Consider the following 20,961-nt stretch of genomic DNA (forward strand, 5'->3'; position numbering starts at 1 on the left):
TCTGGGTTTGGTTTTATTTTATTAAGTTTTAGTGGTTTACCATTTCACAGAAGTAATAGGGCTCTAGCCTCTGAAGTCAAATGGATCTGTGTTAGAGTCTCCGCCCGCCTATTACACTTTCATAGTCTTTCTGAGCCTTGGTTTCTTCATCTAAAAAATGGGGATGATAATGTCCACTTTGCAGGATTATTGCCTCTCTTGTGAATCAAGTGTTTTATTTTTTAAAGGATTCTGGTAACCAATAATCTGGTTCTTGTGGTATTAGGAGGAAATCTCCAGCCTCTGCTGACTCTGAGGACCAGCAGAAAGAGGTTCTGTGTTCTTCACCATTATTTCAAGGGCAAATTCAGTTGTCTAGAAAGAGAAAGAACGGGGCTAGTACAGGAAGTGAGTCACTCAAGCAGAAGCTCTGGGCTGGAGGTGGGGGTGAAGGAGGGTAACAAGGTAGGGGAGACCCTATCTGAGCTCAGCCTCCACTGAGCAAGGCAAGGAGGTGATGGTTCTGAAATGCACATGTAGTCTGGGGGACTAGAAGATGACTAATTCAAGGTCCAGTTCTTTCTTGGGAAGTGTGACATCCATGGCTCTGCTGAGGATTTGTGGAGGCCAAATTTAAATAGAGGCAGTAGTGGATGGGACACTGTCACTGGGTGTGTATGTGTGCATGGCATCTCACACGTTTATCACCAAGCTAAAACTACACCAAGACTTGTGCAAATACTTTTCCTAGGAGAAGGGGGTGACAGCAATCACCTGGCTTGGCCTGCTGGCAGTGAGGGAGAGAGTTGCCTAGAACATCTGTGAGCCTGCAGTTTGGCAGAGAAAGCAGTGATAAAAAAAAATAAGTCAGAAGGGAGGCTGAGTAAGACTTTCTCTTCTTGCTGGTGAGGACTGAGGTTTAGCAGCAGAATGGTGTGGAAAAGAGCTGGCTGCCTAGGCCCTGGGTCCTCCTTGTCCTGTGGATAAACAGATGACCTCAGCTTCTTGTCTTATTGAAACAGCCCCTTCCCTGCTGTCACCAGAAAATGAAGGAAAAAAAATGGAAGAGGGAAAAGTACTGCCTTAGAGAAGTAATGGAAAAAAACAAGAAATGGAGGGCAGAAAAATAAAGTGAGAAAATCAAGCCCTTAGGAGCTTCAGCATTTTGTGCAGTTATCCACCCTGGAGTTGAACTGAGTTGAATATGATCCATGAAATGCATCTTTAAATTAATAATGTCCTGCTGAAGTTATAAATTTTCCAGCTGGTAAGAACCACGGCAATCATCTGTGGCAGCCTTTCTGTCTTGTAGATGAGGCATCTCAGACCCCCCAAAGCAAAAGGACCTGTGTGAGCGGAGGCACACACAGCTGGAGAGGGTGTGAAACCACTACCCGGCTCCACTCCTCCACTTGGCTTTGTTTTGGTTCCAGGCGGGCAAAACTCATCTGGTTTCTCTCTTCTGTGCACTGCTGCCCAGCCCTGCCAGCTCTTTCACCGCCAGTGGAGAGCGGCTCCTGTCTGCCGAGAGAGCGGGACTGCCAATGTCAGGTGTGAAGCCAAGGAGCGAGGGGCGCTCTCGCCCCAGTCCCGATAGGGCTATGCTCATCTCAAACAAGATTTGGGTTATATGGTTCAATACCAGCCAAGAAATAGCAACAATGGTCCCTGATTCTATAGCTATGAAATGTTTTTTATTTTCTCTTGCACATTTTTTCTGACTTGCTTTTCTGTTTCCACCCTCTCTCTGTGTTTCCCTGATTTATCCCACTCACTGTTGTCAGAACATTCTGTCACTCCTCTGGTCACAATGCCTCTGCCCTGAAACCTTTGGTGGCTCCCACTGATGGCTTAAAGCCTAATTTCTTTAGTGCTGCATTCAAGATCCAGGAGAGATGAGTTTTACTCATCGTAGAGCCACAGAATTTGTGGCTGAGCCCCAAACAAATTTTAGTGAGGATCACTTTATAGTTTATTTTTAAAAATGCAAAAAAGCCAGCACTGAAACCTTTGCTTTAATATTAAAAGTTCAGTTAAAATGGACCACCCAGAGTGATGTGTTGCAGTCATATCCCGAGTTACACATTTACAGTGGATATTATCCTACTTTTTGCCTGGAAACTGGACCTGCATGCAAGCTGAGCTGTAAGATTAGGCTGGCAAATTTACTTCATTTTCTAATGACAGTGGTTTCCCTTTTGTATTTTTCTCTTTCTTTCTTCTTCCTTCCTTCTTTCGTCCTTCCTTCCTTCCTTCCTTCCTCCCTCCCTCCCTCCCTCCCTCCCTCCCTCCCTCCCTCCCTCCCTCCCTCTCTCTCTCTCTCTCTCTCTCTCTCTCTCTTTCTTTCTTTCTTTCTTTCTTTCTTTCTTCTTTCTTTCTTTCTTTTCTTTCTTTCTTTCTTTCTTTCTTCTTTCTTTCTTTCTTCTTTCTTTCTTTCTTTCTTTCTTTCTTTCTTTCTTTCTTTCTTTCTTTCTTTCTTTCTTCCTTTGGTCTTACGCTAGGAAAGACTTGATGTTCCATGTTTTAAGGGAAAAAATCACCTTGAAAGTCCAAATAGTTTCTTGTGTATAAGTTAGGCCTCTTGGCTTGGTACATTCGGAGTCATTAGATAATGGCTTTGTGATGATGCCTTTCACAAGTGGCTTCTGAAAATTGGTGACAAATTGAATAATGCAGAACTGAGAAAGAGCCAACTGTCGTTTATGTGTGAGATGTACCTTTTACTTTCAGGTCCGAGATACTGGTAAAGGTTTTGATTAGGGGGGATGAAGTGTCTCTTCCCTTCTCACTGCCCAGGAAATGCCCCCACATGACTTTTAAAGAGGAAGTACTTAGAAAGAATGTAATTTTAAGGAAAAGTGCCTTAGAATGAATGTAATTTCTTTCCGTCTCTTTTTTGTTGTTGACTTAATTTTCTCTTTTACTCTCTCATTCAACATTTCCTTAATATGCTCTAGTCCATCAACAATATTAAACTTTAGAATTCTCTTAAACTGAAAATTGCCTTTCAAATTACTTTTCTTCCTTTCAAATCCCCCGTGCTGTTTTGCTTAATAAATATTCCTTCTGCTGTCAGTCTCCCATTACAGCTTATTAGTCTTCTTATACTATGTTCTTGCTTTGGGGCAGTCAAATAATCTCAGCTTTTGTTGAAAGGAATGAGTTCCTGTAGGCAATGGAAATATACTTTGAATTTCTAGAATACGAATTTATTAAATCTATAGATGCAGTGTATATCACTGAGAGTTTAAGGCAAATCTATCTTCCAAAAACCATACACAGGAAACTTGAGGATCTAGGTTTCTGTTTCTATAAGTAATAACTTGCTTTAATTGGTTAGTTCTGCCCAAAATATTGTTTACTTGACAATTACATGAGAATTCAAATCACTTCACTGATTATGAAAATGAAAGCAAAACAACCAATCCTTGGGGTGCCTGGGTGGCTCAGTTGGTTAAGCGTCTGCCTTCAGCTCAGGTCTTGATGCCAAGGTCCTGGGATTGAGCACCACATCAGGCTCCCTGCTCAATGGGGAGCTTGTTTCTCCCTCTCCCTCTGCCATGTCCCCTGCTTGTGTTCTCTTTCTCGCTGTCAAATAAATAAATAAAATCTTAAAAAACCAAACAAACCAATCCTTTTTTTTTTTTTAAACAATCAATCTTGGATGCAACCCTAGGATCCCCATACCATAGGCAATGGGGACTTGGTATTGTTTTTATTTTAGTAACAATATTCTAAACAGTGGTTTCTATTTTTACTAACAGCTCCTGGTCTGTGTTTTTTCCCATTGTAGCTTCAGTGTTTAGCAAACTTGTTGAATAAGTGAATAACTAACTAACTAAAGAACCACTATTTTTCTCTTTCTTAGATGGAATGACTGAGGCCTAGAAAAGATATGAGTTACCCAAAGTCCCATACCAAATCTTTGGACCCCTGAGTCTAATCCTCTGAAAGACCATAGGAAGGTAGACCTGCAAAATCATTCTTATTATCTATCTGCTCATATGAGACACATTAAGATTGGTCTTTTTCAGAGAGAATTTTAAAACTGTGGTTGGGCAGTTTGAGTGGTGAGGATTTTGGTGTCAGGTGGCATAGCATTTGAATCTCACCCTAACCCTCTTTGGCTGTAAAGCCTTGGGCAAGTCATTTAAATTTGATAATCATTATATGTAGAATTGGGATAATCATACCTACTTCATAAGATTAAATGAGTAAATGTGAGCTCTTCTGTTCAGAAGTTATTATGATGTAGCTATCTTGTTATTCTTGACTTTAAGAACACTCAATAATTGGCCATATTGGAATCATATATGCAAAGAGATAACATCACTATGCTCAATAGACAAGTTCTCCCCAGATTCTTAATGTACTGCAATGGCACTATAGTATTTATTTATAACTATAACTTGGGCGCAGAGAGAGGAAGAACATGGACTAGTCATTAAGATAGTATTGAAACAGAGAAGTTTTGTTCTATTTTGACAGCTAAATTCTATAGAGGCATATTTTAGTTGTCTATATTAGGAATTTATTTCTGGCACAACAGTCTATACTCATTCAGATATTTTTTTTCCTCTGTATTCTGATGCTGGAATAGAAAGTGTGTCAAAAGTCTGTGTGACTAGGAACGAATTTAAAATGATCCCAAACTGTCTGTGTAGTTTGTGCTTGCTTGGAACCAGGGTAACCAGTCAGGTCAAGGGGAGAATAAAAATAGTTAAAATGGTTATTTGGCCTCTTTCAGAGGTAATTGTATGATTAAAAAAAAAAAAAACCTTTTGAGAGTTGACTCCTTTGACATTTTGTGGATGAGTCATAGTCACCCATGAATGTTTTCTGTATTGAGTGATGAACAGATAAAGTTTCAAATGTCAGGGTCCATACAAGGAAATTACTGAGAAGGATAAACCGGACCCCAGTGCTCTCAGAACAAGGTCAGATGATGGTACCTTCTGAAGCAGAATAAACAGAACCAGCACAGAGTACAAGAGATTTGCCCCTTACAGAAATAACCTAACCTAACCTTATAGAAAAAACCTAGGGCAGTTTATTCATGACTGGTGGTTAAACTGGGACATCTACCAGAACTCCCTAAAGGAAACTCGCATGTAACTAATAGGAGATGGGCTATGAATTAACAAGCTATAACATGTCTGACAGAAGAGGAGAACTGCACAGAGACTAGATAAATCTCTGTCTTCTACTGAAAGTATTTGCCGAAGTTTCTCCAACACTAGGGAAAGTGGAAACAAGACCCTTTTGTGAAGGTCAACTTGAAGGGCACAACTGTTCCAGTAATCTGAAAGGTGTTCTTGGGTGGAATCTGAAAGAATTCTGCCTCTGTTGCAGCCTGGAGGGCACATTTCATGAGATTGTCTGTCTAATGCCATTGATCCTTATCTTGTGCATACAGCTTATCTTTGATCACTCATTTGGTTTTCCTGCTATCCTAATACCAGGAAGGGAATGACCTGGGCAACACTCTACAACTTCCCCCCATTGCATGTGACTATATTGCATTAGTTTACAAACCAGGCATAGCTTGATTCTGCAGAGCTAGATGACTTTTGAGAGAACTGATAAAATTGAGTTTCTCAATATGCCTGGTCAGACTGTGAGACAATTATGAGCCTATGAAGCCCTCCCTGAGAAGCCAGTTCTTGGATTTCTTTGCCCTCTTCTCTGCTTCTATTTTCAATATGCTCTTTACTCAAACACCACCTGTTTTTTTGTCTTAAAATGACTCACCAGAAGGAATTTAAACAGGAAGTGTGAATTCCATTGATTTTCTAAAAACAAAAAACCTATCATTGTAAATTTTATGTACACTATACTAAGCACACCACGCTGATCAATTCAGGCAAAACACTTCACCCCTAAAGAAGAAATTGTGTGGGAGTTGTCTTTTTTCACTTTCTTGGCTACTACCTATATTGCCTAACTCCATCTAATTACCCAATTGTCTAGTCTCTGGAATTATGAATCTAATAACCTGCCACTTACAATGAATTTGGAATGACTTTGCTCTATTATTAAATGATGAGAGCCATGGACCCTGTCCTCTTTCCTCTTGGGCACACTGTTCTCTGTGATAATTTCTACTTGAGCAATGGCAATGATTGTATATATATCTTCTAGACTAGGAAGTATGTCAATCTCCTCCATAAACAGGTCTTAATAAGATAGATGGACCAGTATAGTGTGGGAGATGATAAGTTGTGGGTATTCTAAATAAGGCTTTGGAATGAACTTCTGGGCAGTGCAAGTAGTCATTTCCATCCATCCTTAGGGAGTTATGTAATGAATGGGGGGCAGGGATGGTGGAGAGTGGGAAAATGCTGTGTTAGAAAGCATTAGAAAGAAACCCATAGAAAGCATCAGCTTGGTGTGGAGGGAATAGCATGAGACTGGGAGTCAGGGAATCTAGCCACAATGTTGCTTTTGACTGTGCAAACTTGAGCAAGTGGCTTTACCTCTTTGGTTCTCAGTTTTCACTCTGTAAAATGAGTATGTTAATTTAGATAATTTCTATTGGATGTATATTGAATAAGAAGTGGAGGAAAGGTGGCCAGAGAAAAATAAGTGGGGAATAACCAATCTCAGAACCTAAATATTCACATACTAAGTAGACTATGAAATAAAATTTAAGACAAAATAGACTATGAAATAAAATTTAAGACCACAAGCCTGGATAAATTATTAGGAGTGTGCAGATAGGTAAAAAATTCAAACCTGTTACAAAGAGGTCTGGTGCTCTGGGATCTGAAATCCTATCTGATGTGCTATGTGGGCAAGCAAATTCATTTTTCTGAAGGATTCCTCATCTAGAAAATAGAGAGGCTGTGATCATTTATATGCAAGCATGAACAGCATATTATTTACAGAACCACCAGAGATTAAGATGCCTTCTGTTCAGGCTGTGCCTCTATAATCTCTGGCAGTTTGAAATGAGGAGGCAGGGGAGGGCATGTGAGGCGGGGGAAGAATGTCATGCCCATGTGTTTGGTATGATGTTTGTCTGTGTTTCTGAGAGAATGCTCTCATGTAGAAGCAGCCCAGGATGTGATTTATCATCTGGTTGTAATGAAGGAACTACATCTTAATAGTGAGCAATGGGAAACTTGGAACTTCATAAATACTTAATAATCACATTGTGTGTTACATTGGATTATTTTCAGATGATGAATAAAATTCCCGAAGGCAGCACAGAGCAAGACAAAATGCTATTAGCTAAGAGGATGGACTAGGCTCTAGTCTTTGTCCTGTCACTAATTTGCTGCTGACCTTGGGCAAGTCACTTGATATCTCTGGGTTTTAATTACTTCAACTGTAAAATACAGAAAAGGGGGAAGGCTGGGGTGATTTCTGAGGTTCCTTCTAGCCCTGAAATTAAACTTTAATGATTCTGGTGTTGGCCATGAACCAACCCTGAATTCAGTGGTATTTCTAAAATATTCATAAAAACTCTGTTCAAAGGGTAAACTTCAGGCTGAATAAATATATCCACCTAGCTGCACTCAAGTTTCCAGAGTCTTTCTGATATGACCTTCCACCATTCCCAGCCAGGTCTCTAACTAACCATGTCAGCCTGCAATTATGTTATTTACATTCACATTTCCAGTATTTGCTTATGCTGTTCCCATTTCTACAATGGCCTTCTTTCTTATTTACTCAAATGAGAAAACATTGCATATCATTCAAAGTACAATTCCATTGTACTTCCTCTATGGATGTAAATCATTCCCTGGTCTGTCCTTGAGGCTTCCTCATAACATGTTATAGCATATGTTGATATGTTGCATACCTGATTAGTGGAGTTTACATCTGTCTGACTGTCAGATTGTGTTGAAGTGAAGGATTGTGTCCAGGGCTCAGCTAGACCCACGCTTGTCACAAAGTAAGGGCATAACCCAATGTTTCACCAATAAACTGCAAAGATTTTCAGAATCATGACTCATTCATTTTGGGTCCCCATATGTCAACCTTTAGTCTGGGCTTTGCAATATGGCACGTTAACTATTGGGACACCTTGCCCCTGCTGATGTTAGAGGGGGGATTCTTGTAGAAGCTTCTGAGGGCCAGTTTGAAAGCTATTGATCTCTGGCCTCATATTTTCCTTCTTAATAAAATTATAGGAAGCCCAGTACTGCTTCTGAGCTGCTGCAGACTTCACATGAGTGTGGCTGGCTGGATTTCACCTGGGGGAGTATATCAAGAGTAAATTCTCTCCATATCAATTAGGGATTTAGGGACTATGAACAGCACATTACTTTGAGCACTCTTCCTCAGTGCAGGAGAAGCTGTTGACGTTTTGGGTATGATACTATTTTTATTGTGCAAGATTGTCCTGCCTAGTGCAGGATATTTAGCTTTCCTTTTTTCCCCAGTGTTTGTGATGATAAAAAATACCCCTTAATGAGGTAGCACTGCCCCAGGTTGAGAACCATTGATTTAGAAGAAGGCCTCCCACATTATAAATATCATTTTCTCAACATGCATATTTCAATCCAAGATCTTCTTAACCCATAAGACTTTGATCTAGCTGTGAACTTTGGTTTAGGACTGGGTATCAGCAACTTGAGAGTTTTGTTTTGTTTGAGAGTTATTTTTGATTGAGAAGGACTGAAAGGATGGAAAACCCATTTTTTTTTTGTATAGACTTTATAGTTTATAAGGAGTTTTAACAAATGCTATCTCATTGGCCCTTCTTGTGATATGAGGGGCATATTCTTTTACTTCAATTTTAAAGGTATGGAAACTGAGTTTTAAAGAAGTTGAATGGTGCTGTCTCAGGTTTCACAGCCATTTTAAAGCTGAGACTGGAAACCAGGTCTCAGCTGACTTCTAAACCATCCTACTCTCTACAAAATATCTAGAAAGCCACAGAGGTAGAAGTAGACTTATGCATTCTACAACTGGTTTTGGTATTGGTGGGATATGTGGCTAGTTTAGCAAGTCAGAAACTAGAACTAAAGAATAAAAGAATGTATATAAAATATGTAAAATAATACATATATTAAGTATATAATATATGTATATATTTACTGTATTATATGTTATTATTATATAATCACACACCTGTCAGAATGGCTAAAGTCAACAACACAAGAAACAACAGGTGTTGGCAAGGATGTGGAGAAAGGGGACCCCCCCCTTGCACTGTTGGTGGGAATGCAAACTGGTACAGCCACTCTAGAAAACAGTACAGAGGTTCCTCAAAAAGTTAAAAAGAGAACTCCCCTAAAATCCAGCAATCACACTACCAGGTATTTACCCAAAGAATACAAAAATACTAATTCAAAGGGACACACGCACCCCAATGTTTATAGCAGAATTATCTATAGTAGCCAAATTATGGAAATAGCTCAAGTGTCCATCGACTGATGAGTGGGTAAAGAAGAGGTGGTGTGTGTGTGTGTGTATACATATATATATATATATATATATATATGTATATGGAATATTACTCAACCATAAAAAGGAATGAAATCTTGCCATTTGCAACAATATGGGTGAAGTTAGAGTATTATGCTAAGTGAAATGTCAGTCAGAGAAAGACAAATACCATATGATTTCACTCATATGTGGAATTCAAGAAACAAAACAGATGTGCAAAGGGAAGAGAGAGAGAGAGATGAGGGAGGGAGGGAGAGAGAGAGAGGCAAACCAAGAAACAGACTGTTACCTGTAGGGAACCAACGGATGGTTACCAGAGGGGAGGTGGGTAGGGGGATGGGTAAAATAGGTGATGAGGTTTAAGGAGTGCAGTTGTTGTGATAAACACTGGGTATTTTATGGAAGTGCTGAATCACTATATTGTACAACTGAAACTAATATTACACCGTATGTTAACTAACTGGAATTTAAATAAAAACTTTAAAAAATTAAAAAAGAATAAAATTATGTATATAAAATACATAAAATATTTATGTATTTATTATATTATATAAGTTATGTAATCATATATTTATGTAGTAAAATATATGTACATACTAGGCTGCTGTCAGAGCATTCTCAGCTTATTAGACATGACATTAAGTGCAGGATGCCCATGAACTGATTTAGTACATGTTGAAATCTACAGTGAAATAGATGGGTACTGTGGTATATTGTATTTATGGCTAATTTGATAAGGTAGGTTTAATGAGAAGAAAATGAGTTTCACACATGATTTTGAATGTTTTAGTCTTTCTTTTGACTGAATCCCACCACCAGGAAATGACATTCTGGAAACTCTCTCTCTTCCTCTACCTTAAAAACTGTCTAGATTGTTACTCTGAGTCAAAAAGTTGGAGACAAAAGCCAGAAGATGCCATTGAATAATGAAGATGTGGTAGGGTGACTTCTGTGGCCTTAGAAGGTGCTGAATCCTGTACTAGCATCCATCCATTTATGGCAATGCAAGCTGTCCACACATTCTGAGAAAAACACAGCAGAATGGTCCTCAGTGCATACATGCTTGTAAAGCACCAACATTCATTACTAAACCATTGAAACAATTGATCAATGGTATCAATCGCAAAAGGGCAAGAGACAACTTGCAGAAAGACAATGCAGATCACTATACAGCTTCATCAGATTCAGAGACTTGAAGTTCTATTTAATCTTTTGATTGCTCTTCTAGCCAGAAAATATAGGTAAAATGGAAATTCCCCCAGAAAGGGGCTTGTGTGTTAAGTAGCCTATAAATGATGCCCATCAGTTGTTTGAGAGACCAGTGCTTTTCAAAGAGGCAGTGTGCATGGTGGTCAAGAGCACAAAGCTATATCAATTTGGGCAGATTATTTAATTACTTTGGGACTCAGGTTTCTTATCTGTAAAATGGGTATATTAGCATTACCAACATTATAGGGTCATAGTAAATGTAAATAAGTCAATAATTGTTAGCTATGGTTATTAATGCTGTTATTATTATTGTTGTTATTAAGTGAAGTACTAGCATGAAATGTGAACCTCAAATAAGTAATGGTGTAAAAATAAGAATCTTGATTTGTTTTTTATTATGTGGGCTGAATGAGGCAGAATTTGAATAATTCAAATCCTTGGTCTCATTTCATAGAACCATAGAATGTTAGATCTTGCAGGATCTGAAATTATTTAATTCAAATCTCTTGTTTTAGAGATGAAGATGATAAAGATAATGGCTAATTTAAGGGCTAATGTGTCCCTTAAATCCTTGCCCAGGTTTTCATAAGGATTCTGGGGTTTTGATGCTTTTCTTCTGGCTCATAGTTCTACCCATGAAATTTCTACTTGTTGACTATCCTTGACTTAGAAGTTCTTTCACCTGGAGGTGCAAATGGAAATACTATGAAATCCAAATACATATACTTTCCTCCTCCTGGTAGCCCTGGTAAATTTTGGTGGCTAAACTCATTGACTAAATAGATTTTCATGACTAATGAAAAATGCCTGAGATTGAAAGATGCGAAGAACAGTGGATTGAGAGAGAGGAGGCTCAAATCTTACTTCTGCCTTTGCTGTTAACTAGAGTGATTGTTCTCAGTCTCAATTTCTCTGTCAAATGAGAGAGTTGGGTTATATGATCATTACAAAACATTGGCACAATAATATATTGTATAAATATAACTGTAATGAACAATTAAGTCTTTATAATTATGAAGACCATTTCATCATCAGAATGTTCAAACACCTGGATGCAATTTTTTAAAATTTGCTAATTATTTAAAAAGCAAAGAAAAATAACAATTTAATACATGAACAGGCCATGGAAGCCAACTTGCTCATTTGTAGGAAAGTTTATTGGGTTGGAATATTTTGCCTTTAGCAAATGAGAATCAGTTAATTCTAGACATTTGTTTATTGATTTGCTGGAACAGAATGATCTATTTTTCTTTCATTTTTGTCAGTAACAACCAGTTAAAACTCTTTTTTTAAATACTTTATTTATTTATTTGAGAGAGAGAGAGAATGAGAGATAGAAAGCATGAGAGGGAAGAGGGTCAGAGGGAGAAGCAGACTCCCTGCTCAGCAGGGAGCCCAATGTGGGACTCGATCCCGGGACTCCAGGATCATGACCTGAGCCGAAAGCAGTCGCTTAACCAACTGAGCCACCCAGGTGCCCGACCAGTTAAAACTCTTAAAGGAAGGCCCAATTATTCCTGGAAAAGGATATGCTGTGATCTTCCAGACTGTGATGTCACAGCTCTCTAATTAATGTATGTGCTTTAACTCTAAGCTAAGCTCCTTCTGAATTTAGGAACAATAGTAATTGCCTGCAACAATCATCAAGGCCAGTCAAATACTTTCTCCAGGAAATAATAAATATCTCTTTAAAGTAAAAGTGGAAAATAGCATACAACTCTATTTAAGCTTTGGCTTTATGGAGTTGCCTCATCACAGTGAGATGTGAGACCCTCGGGCAGCAAGACCCAATTCTCAGGAGCAATCTGTCTTAGCCCACAACTACCTATGCTCCCAGAAGGGTTATAAGCGTGGTTGTCAGGGTAAGATTTGATGTTCTGGGCTTTTCTCCTGTTTTATTTGCTAAAGGAAGATGCCACAGAGTATACTCACTTCTTGGCTAGATGAGTGTATGGCACGAACTGACCCAAAACAATGGCCTGGATTCAACAAATATTTATCGAGAATTCATGTGCCAGGCTATAGGAGTTCCAAACACCCATGACTACCAATATAGGGCAAGCCTCGGTTACTTTATTAAGCGAATGATTGCTTGCTACCAGCACAAGTTTCAAAGCTACATTGTTAATTCTCCTTCTTTCCTGGGATACAAAATTATTGAAATCCTCCAAGCTTAAAGACACTGAAAAGTAAACACTTTTCAGCTCCAAGGTAGTGTATTTTCCTCCTTCCAAGAGACAAACAATTCCAATGAAATGAATAAACCATGATTCCCAACAAAGGTGTCTATTAGTAAAGCCAGCATGAGCTACTAGAGACCAGAGTTGACAATCTCATTAATTTTCCCTTTAGTAATATAATTTCATATGCAACAAAGGCCTGAGAATGGCATGCTTGACCAGCATTTGGGGCTGAGAGTATGTTTCAGCTATTTCTCTGGCAGAGCATCTTATAAATTGCCATTCATGCCTTAACAAAGTCTGAACAAAGGTAAACTAGGTTCCAGAAAAGAAAATAACTTGCCAGAGCTCCTGGAACCAGAGATAGAATCTAGAGCCCTGAGCTATACTCAGCTTGATTTCTCAGGTGCTTCTGCCCCTCCCCCCAATAAATAAAATTATTATTCATTGAGTTTTCAGGATTAATAGCAAACATAATACAGTTAAGACTCATCTAATGGAATAGCTTCCTTTGCAGGCTTATTTTCTATAATGCCTGAATTGTGTTAACTTTTGTGTTGTAAGACAAAAATATTTAAGCATCAAAATAGTGATCTATTAAAGAAGGCATGACAGCGTTTGTGATTTCCTGACTCAGTCAGGGATATAAAAAAAAACACTCCTACTTGAGTTATAAAAACTGTAGATCAGGGTTCAGGTATAGGCAATAGATGCCAGGTTTGGGAGTAAATGTTAGCTAAGTTGTAGGAGTGCTGTCAACATTGACTCCATCTTTGGCCTTTCATCTTGTTCATGCCTATGCAGTGACCTTCCTTGGGGCTAAGTGTTCAGGCCCCTTGGAGGTTAATATGTGCCTTGGTCAGAATATGGGAAGGCTTGTTCTGATTGTCCCTAAAGTGGCACACAGAAGTCTCCACTTTAGATGATGAATAGAGATGACTGGCACACAGGTGGTGTCACTTTAGATAACTACCCTTTGACCTCACCACAATGCCCCTTGTTCTATAAAAGGTATGGATTAAGGTTCAGAGGTGGTGGAGAATAGCTGCATAGTGCCCTGGATCTTCTGGCCTCCCTATCCCCCTGTCAGTAAGTTAAGTTTCCACTTATGACCCCCAACAGATTTTACCTTAGAGAAGGGATAGTGTAAAGATCCTTTATTTAAGGTCAGCATTCTTAATATAACTTTAAGAATTCAGTCAAACTGATAGTCTTTACTTTTATTTTAGGTTAATCAATGCATGAAATAGAATTATTTTTGTTTTTATCAACTCATGAGATGGGTAGAGGCTCAATAAATCATCTCCTTCACCCACCCATGCTGAAGAATATCAATAATACTTTTTCTATTATCTGAACCACTATTGTCATGACAGGCTAATTACTGACAATTGACTTAAAGCTATTAGTTAAAGAGGGGTACCTGGGTGGCTCAGTTGGTTGAGTGTCTGACTCTTGATTTTTGGCTCAGGTCGTGATCTCAGCGTCTTGGGATTGAGCCTGCATCAGGTTTCCTGCTTAGCAGGGTGTTTGCTTGTCTCCCTCTCCCTCTGCCCCTCCCCCTGCTCCTGCACTCGCTCACGCACGTGCTCTTTAAAAAAAACCTTTTAGTTAAAGGGTAAATGCTGTTTCAGAACCACTGAGACTTCCTAGGTATTTTTTTTTCCTGGAAAAGGGAAAATTTTCAGGGCGAAATAAAGTAAACCATGAGCAATAAACAGTATTTCAGTTCATAGAAATTAACCAATAAGAAATCTCAACAACCAAAAAGATTTTTCTTCAGCATTCTACTTTTCAGGGAAAAATGACAACAAAAGCAAAATTTATTTATCTGGGATTAAAAACATTCAGAAATGCATTCAGTTTAAACTACCCTTTTTTTAAATATACTATACTATATCTACATGAGATTATATACTGTATCTACATGAGATTTTTATATACTATACTATATCTACATGAGATTATCAAGATCTCTTGTAGATACAGTATAGTATACAAATATATACTATATATTTGTATACTATATAATAAAATAGTATATAAGTAAATATCAATCATGCGCTCTGCAAAGTACTTTCATTTACCTATACTTTGAGTCTCACAATAACCTTTTGAGATGGGTGTTGCAATTCTCATCACCATTTTACAAATGAAGGAATGGAGCTCTAGAGGGCCTTATAATGTCACCAAATAGTATGTGGCACACTTACTACTATCTCCAAGTCCTGTATTCTTTCTATATTTATCATACTATACTTACTAAGACAAAATGCACGTACATAAACACATAAACACACACATATATATACATGTTGTTACATGTATATGTGATGTATATATATATGTATATATATGTATAAAACTTGAATTTTGAATAAGAACTTCCAGGTTATTTCTAAGCTGGAATCCAGGAAACCAGCAAGACCCATTCATGGTTTTACTCCATGGTAAAATGGAATCCATATGAAGCAAATCCCATAGTCGCCAGCTCCTTTAGTGAGACATATATTCTCCTTGCTAGCCTTATTGTCTTGAGGCTATTTGGGCTTTTGGGGGTGTCCTAGGCCACAAGTGGCTTTTCCTCCTTTCTTGGCAGAAGTTTCAAAGCAAAGTGTCCAGTTCTTCTTCCCGGTTCCAAGTTCTCAGTTGCCGTGAGGATGTTTTTAGCACTTTCCAAAGCAGCATTGTCCAAAAGAACTTTCTGCAATGCTGAAAATGTTCTATATCTGCACTGTTCATTTAAGTAGCCATTAGCCACATATGGTTATTGGGCACTTGAAATATGGCTAGTGTGATTTAAAAATTGAAGATTTTAATGTTAATTAATTAAAATTTAAATCTTAATGTACATGTGTCTAGTGATACCATATTGGGCAGAGTGGTTCTAGACAGTTTGAGATTATGGTTTACAGGCCCAGAGCATCCCAGCAACAACATCCTTGCAGGATCACTCTGTGAGGGTACAATAGAAGTTATGTATTTAGTTATGAGTTGTGTCTTGGTAATAGATGGGGTTTGAAGCAGAATGTTAACATTAGAATTAAGAAAGTATATAGGGATCTTTAAGTAAAAGATAACACATGAAGGGAGAATATTTTGTGGTAAATATTGAGATAAAAGAACAGAACATTACCATTTGAACTGAATTTGAATTTCTAAACTTTACATATTGGAGCAGGATAGAACAATTCAATTCAGTATAAAAATTTCCTCCTTGCCAATGTAATTATTAGGGTTATAAGAATCCAATTAATAAAGTTGGGATTTTATTAGGGGCTGAAAGAGAAGCAAGAAGAAATACATAGAACATCAGATCTGCTGCATGTTAGAGTGGACTAGAACTCTAGGACCACCTCTAATGAAATGATCTACTTGACAGAATTGTGAAGATTCGAAGAAATTATTTATGAAAGGACCTATGATAGTGCCCCACAGTTGATTGATATTAGCACTTACAACGATCATATAATTCTGCCTAGATCTTTTTAAGGCCTCTTCCAAGTACCTGTGAGAACATAGGAAGGTGCTTAGGATAATTTCTTTTGGAAAAGTTATTTTGTTGGGAATAGACCATAGAAGAGGAAATACAGGCAACACAAAGGCAAGTAGAGAAATGCCATAGCCCCATCCCCATTTGCAAATTGCTACCATAGTGAGAACTGATGGTGAGGAAGGTGGGTCCGGTATGTTGGGCCAGACAGCACTGAAACAGTGAGACCAGAGGGGAAAAGAATAGGAAGGTAACATGAGTGTTTGTATTTTAGGTATTTGTATTTGTGGTTTTTTACTGAATGTAGTTTACTGATGCTGATGTTCTTGTCAAAGATAACCAAAGAAAGAAGCAGGGAAGAATATTTGAGTCACCATGAGGGTAGTGGAAAGGACACTGACCTTAGAATAGAGTTAATGGGGTTCCAATCCTAACTTTTCAATCATGAGATTTAGACTAATAATGGTCTTTTGGTCCCCAAATTCTTCTTCTTGTAAAACAGTGATCTGCATGGTGCTGAATGACTTTTAAGGTTATTCCAGCCCTAAAAGTCAGGAGTATAATTCTAAATATCAAAGCACGTGTAGGCTCTAGTCCTCCAGATCCCATGAAGCCCTGCTGCTCTATCAGGAAAGCTTGTTGTTTTAGTCCTCTAACTTGTTTTTGTAATCCTAAAGCTCAAGTTGTGTGAACAGGGGTATCTCAATCAACATGCACAAAAGCAGTTGGTATGGTGGGAGTGAGTGACAGTGGGTGGGTGAACAGATTAAAGAGGAAAGGGTTGGAAGAGAGTAGTGTGTGTGAAAAAGAACGTAGACCTTCCTCTTTTGACATTCTTTTGCTATATTCTCCAATAACAGCTCTCCAAGGCCAAATGCCAAAATGAGGGTATGAAAATTGCTTGGAGTTTGTAGTTAAGCAGATCTGAATTTGAATCCAAGCTCTGAATTCAAGACATCTAACTTCAGTTTTCTAACCTTTGTGATATTTATAGTTAGCAACCATTATGAAGATTAAATGAGATAATATTACCCAGCAGATAGTAGGTGTTCAGTAAATATTTTCTTAACTTGGTCTCCCCAAGTTGGCTCAATTCTTTCCCATTTTACCCATAATATAAAAGACTAGTCAAGGAAACAACCATGCAGGGCTGCTTAGAGATCTATATCTAGAGGATGTAAACAATCTGTGGTGGGGAGGGAAGGGTGCTGAAGAGAGAAAAACCATAGCCATAAATAGACAGCCCAGCCACTCCATTAACGAAGCCTCTTCTTTTGGTAGCCTCACAGTTCTCTGGTTCCTGAAAGTCACAGAAGTGTTTACTGCTTTTCCAACAGTTTACCAGTAGGAAGATTCACCGCACTGACAGAGGGACATAGAAAGTGGAGCCACACGTCTTATTCCCACCTGAAGTTAGCAAAGCTGGATTCTGGAGTGACACACATTCCTTGCTCCTCTACCCAGGAGTCCAGAAAACCTCCTTCCAAGAGGAGTCCGGGGGAAGGCAGAGAACCGGGGAACACAGAGCACCTATACCTGTCTCTCCAGCTCGCTTATTCCACATGATCCTCCTTTACATGGTTCTAAGGCAGTTTCTGCTTGCGGGAAACGCTGGCAAGCAGCGAGCCGCCAGTTGCCCCGCAATATTACCGCCCAGCCTCGCCGAACTTTCAGCACCGCGGACAGCGCCCTTCCCAGCCGTAGGCTCTGCGGCCCAGGCTCCTCCCTGGAGCTGCTCTGCTGCCTAAGATGTTCTTCAGAACCCCTTACCCTGGGGGACAGGCGGGTTTACACTCTGTGGTCCTTGGCCAACTCATTCCAGTGACTGGCCCCGCCACTCCGACGAGATCCCACCTGCTCCCCCTCCCAAGTTTTTCCTTTAAATTTGCATCCAGTTCGAGACTCTCAGTTCAGGCAGAACTCTGAATGGAGCCTCGCACAGGTAGTGGGGTGAGGAGTGCCAGGAGCAGGCGAGAGAGCCCTGCTGTTCTAGTTTTCCTTCCATCTTTCCCCTGCTTTCCCTTTGCTTCTAGTCATGTGGTGACTTCTATCTTACTTTTCCATCACAATATAAAATACACTTGGGGGATGACTCTGGTGGGAGAAGGAGGTTTGGGACTGTATCACGCGAGGCCACACTGCCCTACTCTGGTGCTCTGGATTTGTAAGAAACTGATGTATTTGGGATGGGGGAAGAGAGGAGGCTCAGACACGGTGAAGTGTAGGCGAGAATCCTCTCCCCCGGGCTGCCCGCTCTGGCCAGAGAGCTTCCCAGGACATTTCTCCCATCACGTCCTTCTCGCTGCCCCGCCGCGTATCACCACTCTCTGGGGACAGATGCCCCTCGTAGCGCACCAGCCTGGTCTGGGTATCGGGCTGAGCTGGAGTCCTTTTGAAGAGTTTGCTCCCAGGTAAAAGGACAGACGTTGTCTCCGCCCTCCCCTCCGGCTACGGCCGGAAAAAAACGTTCCTTTCTTTCCGTGGGCTCAGTCCGAGGCCGAGAACCTAGCTGCGGGAGCCGGGCGTGTGACAAGGCAGGGAGGAAAGGACAGGCCCGGCATCTGTGGAGACCCAGGCGACCCGGACACTGCTCGAGGCTCCCTCCTCTGCCTCTCACTCCGGCCGCGCCAGGGCTGCATTTGCCCCAACCCCACCTGGCCGCTCCCGTGAGTCGGAACCCGGCGTCCCCCGACCCCGGACACTGTCCAGGCCCCATTCCGGGCCAGATACGAAGAGATCCCAACCCAGCTCCCTCCTTCTTCCAAGGGACCCCTTCCCGGAGGGCGCCCTCAGCCTCCGCGCCATGTTCCTGTTTCCCCCCTCCCTGTGGCTCCGGCTCCCTGGTTCATTCAACAAGAGGCGACCATCCTATTCGCGGGGGTCCAGTTTGGGTGCAGGGGGCTCGGAGGGGGACAGACTGCGGCGAAGGGGGACGTTCACTCACCGGAGGGCTGGAGGCGATTAACTGGCTGCAGGGACTGGTGGCTAGCCGTCTGCACTTACAGCGCCAGAGTCTGTCTCTCCCACTCTGATGCAGAGTGGTGGTGGCAAAGGAAGGCAGGAGGCAGCCGCTGCTGCTGAACAGCTCCTCAATTATTCAGTTCGCCCCCCTCCTCACCTCCCTCCAGACGGCCTGTCAGTCCTCTCTCCAGCTCGCCTGTCTCCGCCTTCCTGGAATCACGTGGGCGGCCCAACTCCTTACATTATTGAGCCGAGGCCTCTCTCCAGACGCCCCCGCCTCCCAGCGCGCACACACGCACACACAAGACACACACACACACACACACACACACACACCCACCCAGCTATATGCCACTCTTAACTCCTCTATGGCCTACTGAGCCTCCGGGTGCCTCTTCCAGTATCTCAGGCTGTCCTAAGGCTTAGGGGGTCCCTTGCCTGTTCCCTGCCCTGAGAAAGCAGGACCAGGCAGATGTCTGCAGTGTCGGTGTGTTGAGAGGGCATCCTCCAGCAGCTCCACCTTTGCTGGACTTGGCGCTGAACAACGCAGGCTCTCCAGACCTGCTTCCTACCCTCTGAAAGCTTCCCTCTTCCTTTGCTGAGCCTTGCTGCTCTTAAATTTCTTCCACTTCCCCAGCATTACTGGAAAGAAAGGATGGGAGAGATTGATTTCTTCTCTCTTCCTAAAAAAGACAAGACCCTCCTCCTTCTCCAAAGCTCAAGTAGGTCAAATTTATCTTTGGGTTCTCAACATCTTATGAGTGGAAAGACTGTGGGTTTGAGATTTGAAGACCCACCAGGAATTCTAGTCTGTGTGACCTTGGGTTATTTAACTCCTATCCTTTCTTCTCTCATCTGTGAATGACCACCTCACAGGACTGTTTTGAGAATTCTAAATGATAATGTTCTTGAAATTGCATGGTGAGCACATATTTGTAAATCAATAAATAAGAGTTCTCCTGCCTTTATTGAAATAAATTTCAGAAAACAAGAGGACTGTGATTTGTGCCAGCAGAACGCACATATCTTCTATAAAATTGGGAGGGGCATCTGTGAGGTTAAGTTAGAGAGATAACCAGTCTGAAAGGGGACAGAAGAGACACAAGACTTACATTTTTCACTGGTTCCATTATAGTAAGTATCCCAGAACTGTGTTACAACTCAAAAAGATGAGGACTAGATTGTACCAACCCAGGCATGTTTGGTCTCATCAGAGAAAGAATTACTTAACATGCATTGAGTAGACTGATATAGATGGAAAGTGCCTACATGAATTTTTGCATCTTTGGTCCAAGCCCTCAGAATACATGGGAACTAATGAAATGTAACTCTCTACCCTTGGAAACAAATTCACTGGGCTTATGTTTGAGAAGAATACTGGCTGACTGATACCGTCTCTCTATGATGGAGCAGTCCAAATCTACCTTTAGGTTGTGGATTCTAGCTCAGAGGCTCTGGTTCTTCCCAGAAAACTCACTGATTGGTGCCAGGACAGTCTTGGTAAGTACACGTAGCTCAAGCTCATTACTATCTTGGAATAGCATCCAGGTCTGAAGTCTTGAGAAATCCCCATAATTTAAGGTTATGAGAGTCCTGCAGGGTATGTCAGACCTCCTGGGATACCCAAGAAGCTCTGAAATATTGCAGGAAAGGCATAGAGTTAAAGAATCAGAAGTTTGGAGTCTTAGTGCAGGTTCTGCCCATTACTTATTGTATGATCTTTGGCAAATCAATTACGTT

The 20,961-nt window shown here is 40.7% G+C and overlaps 1 protein-coding gene across 2 annotated transcripts in view; it reads right to left on the minus strand.

Moving 5' to 3' along the window:
* Positions 1-19,393, minus strand: part of SLC7A14 (solute carrier family 7 member 14) — a 107,311-nt gene extending 87,918 nt beyond the window's left edge. Inside the window, exons 1-2 of one of the 2 annotated variants that reach the window (XM_027584897.1) lie at positions 19,205-19,393; positions 6,715-6,806 (exon numbers count right to left, since the gene is read on the minus strand). The gene's annotated coding sequence lies outside the window, so the exon portion shown is untranslated. The remainder of the gene's footprint in view (positions 1-6,714; positions 6,807-19,204) is intronic. The other variant, XM_027584896.1, reaches the window with a different exon arrangement.
* Positions 19,394-20,961: the final 1,568 nt, after the last annotated feature.

This window comes from Zalophus californianus, chromosome 1 (assembly GCF_009762305.2).
Source record: "Zalophus californianus isolate mZalCal1 chromosome 1, mZalCal1.pri.v2, whole genome shotgun sequence".
NCBI classification, from domain to species: domain Eukaryota; kingdom Metazoa; phylum Chordata; class Mammalia; order Carnivora; family Otariidae; genus Zalophus; species Zalophus californianus.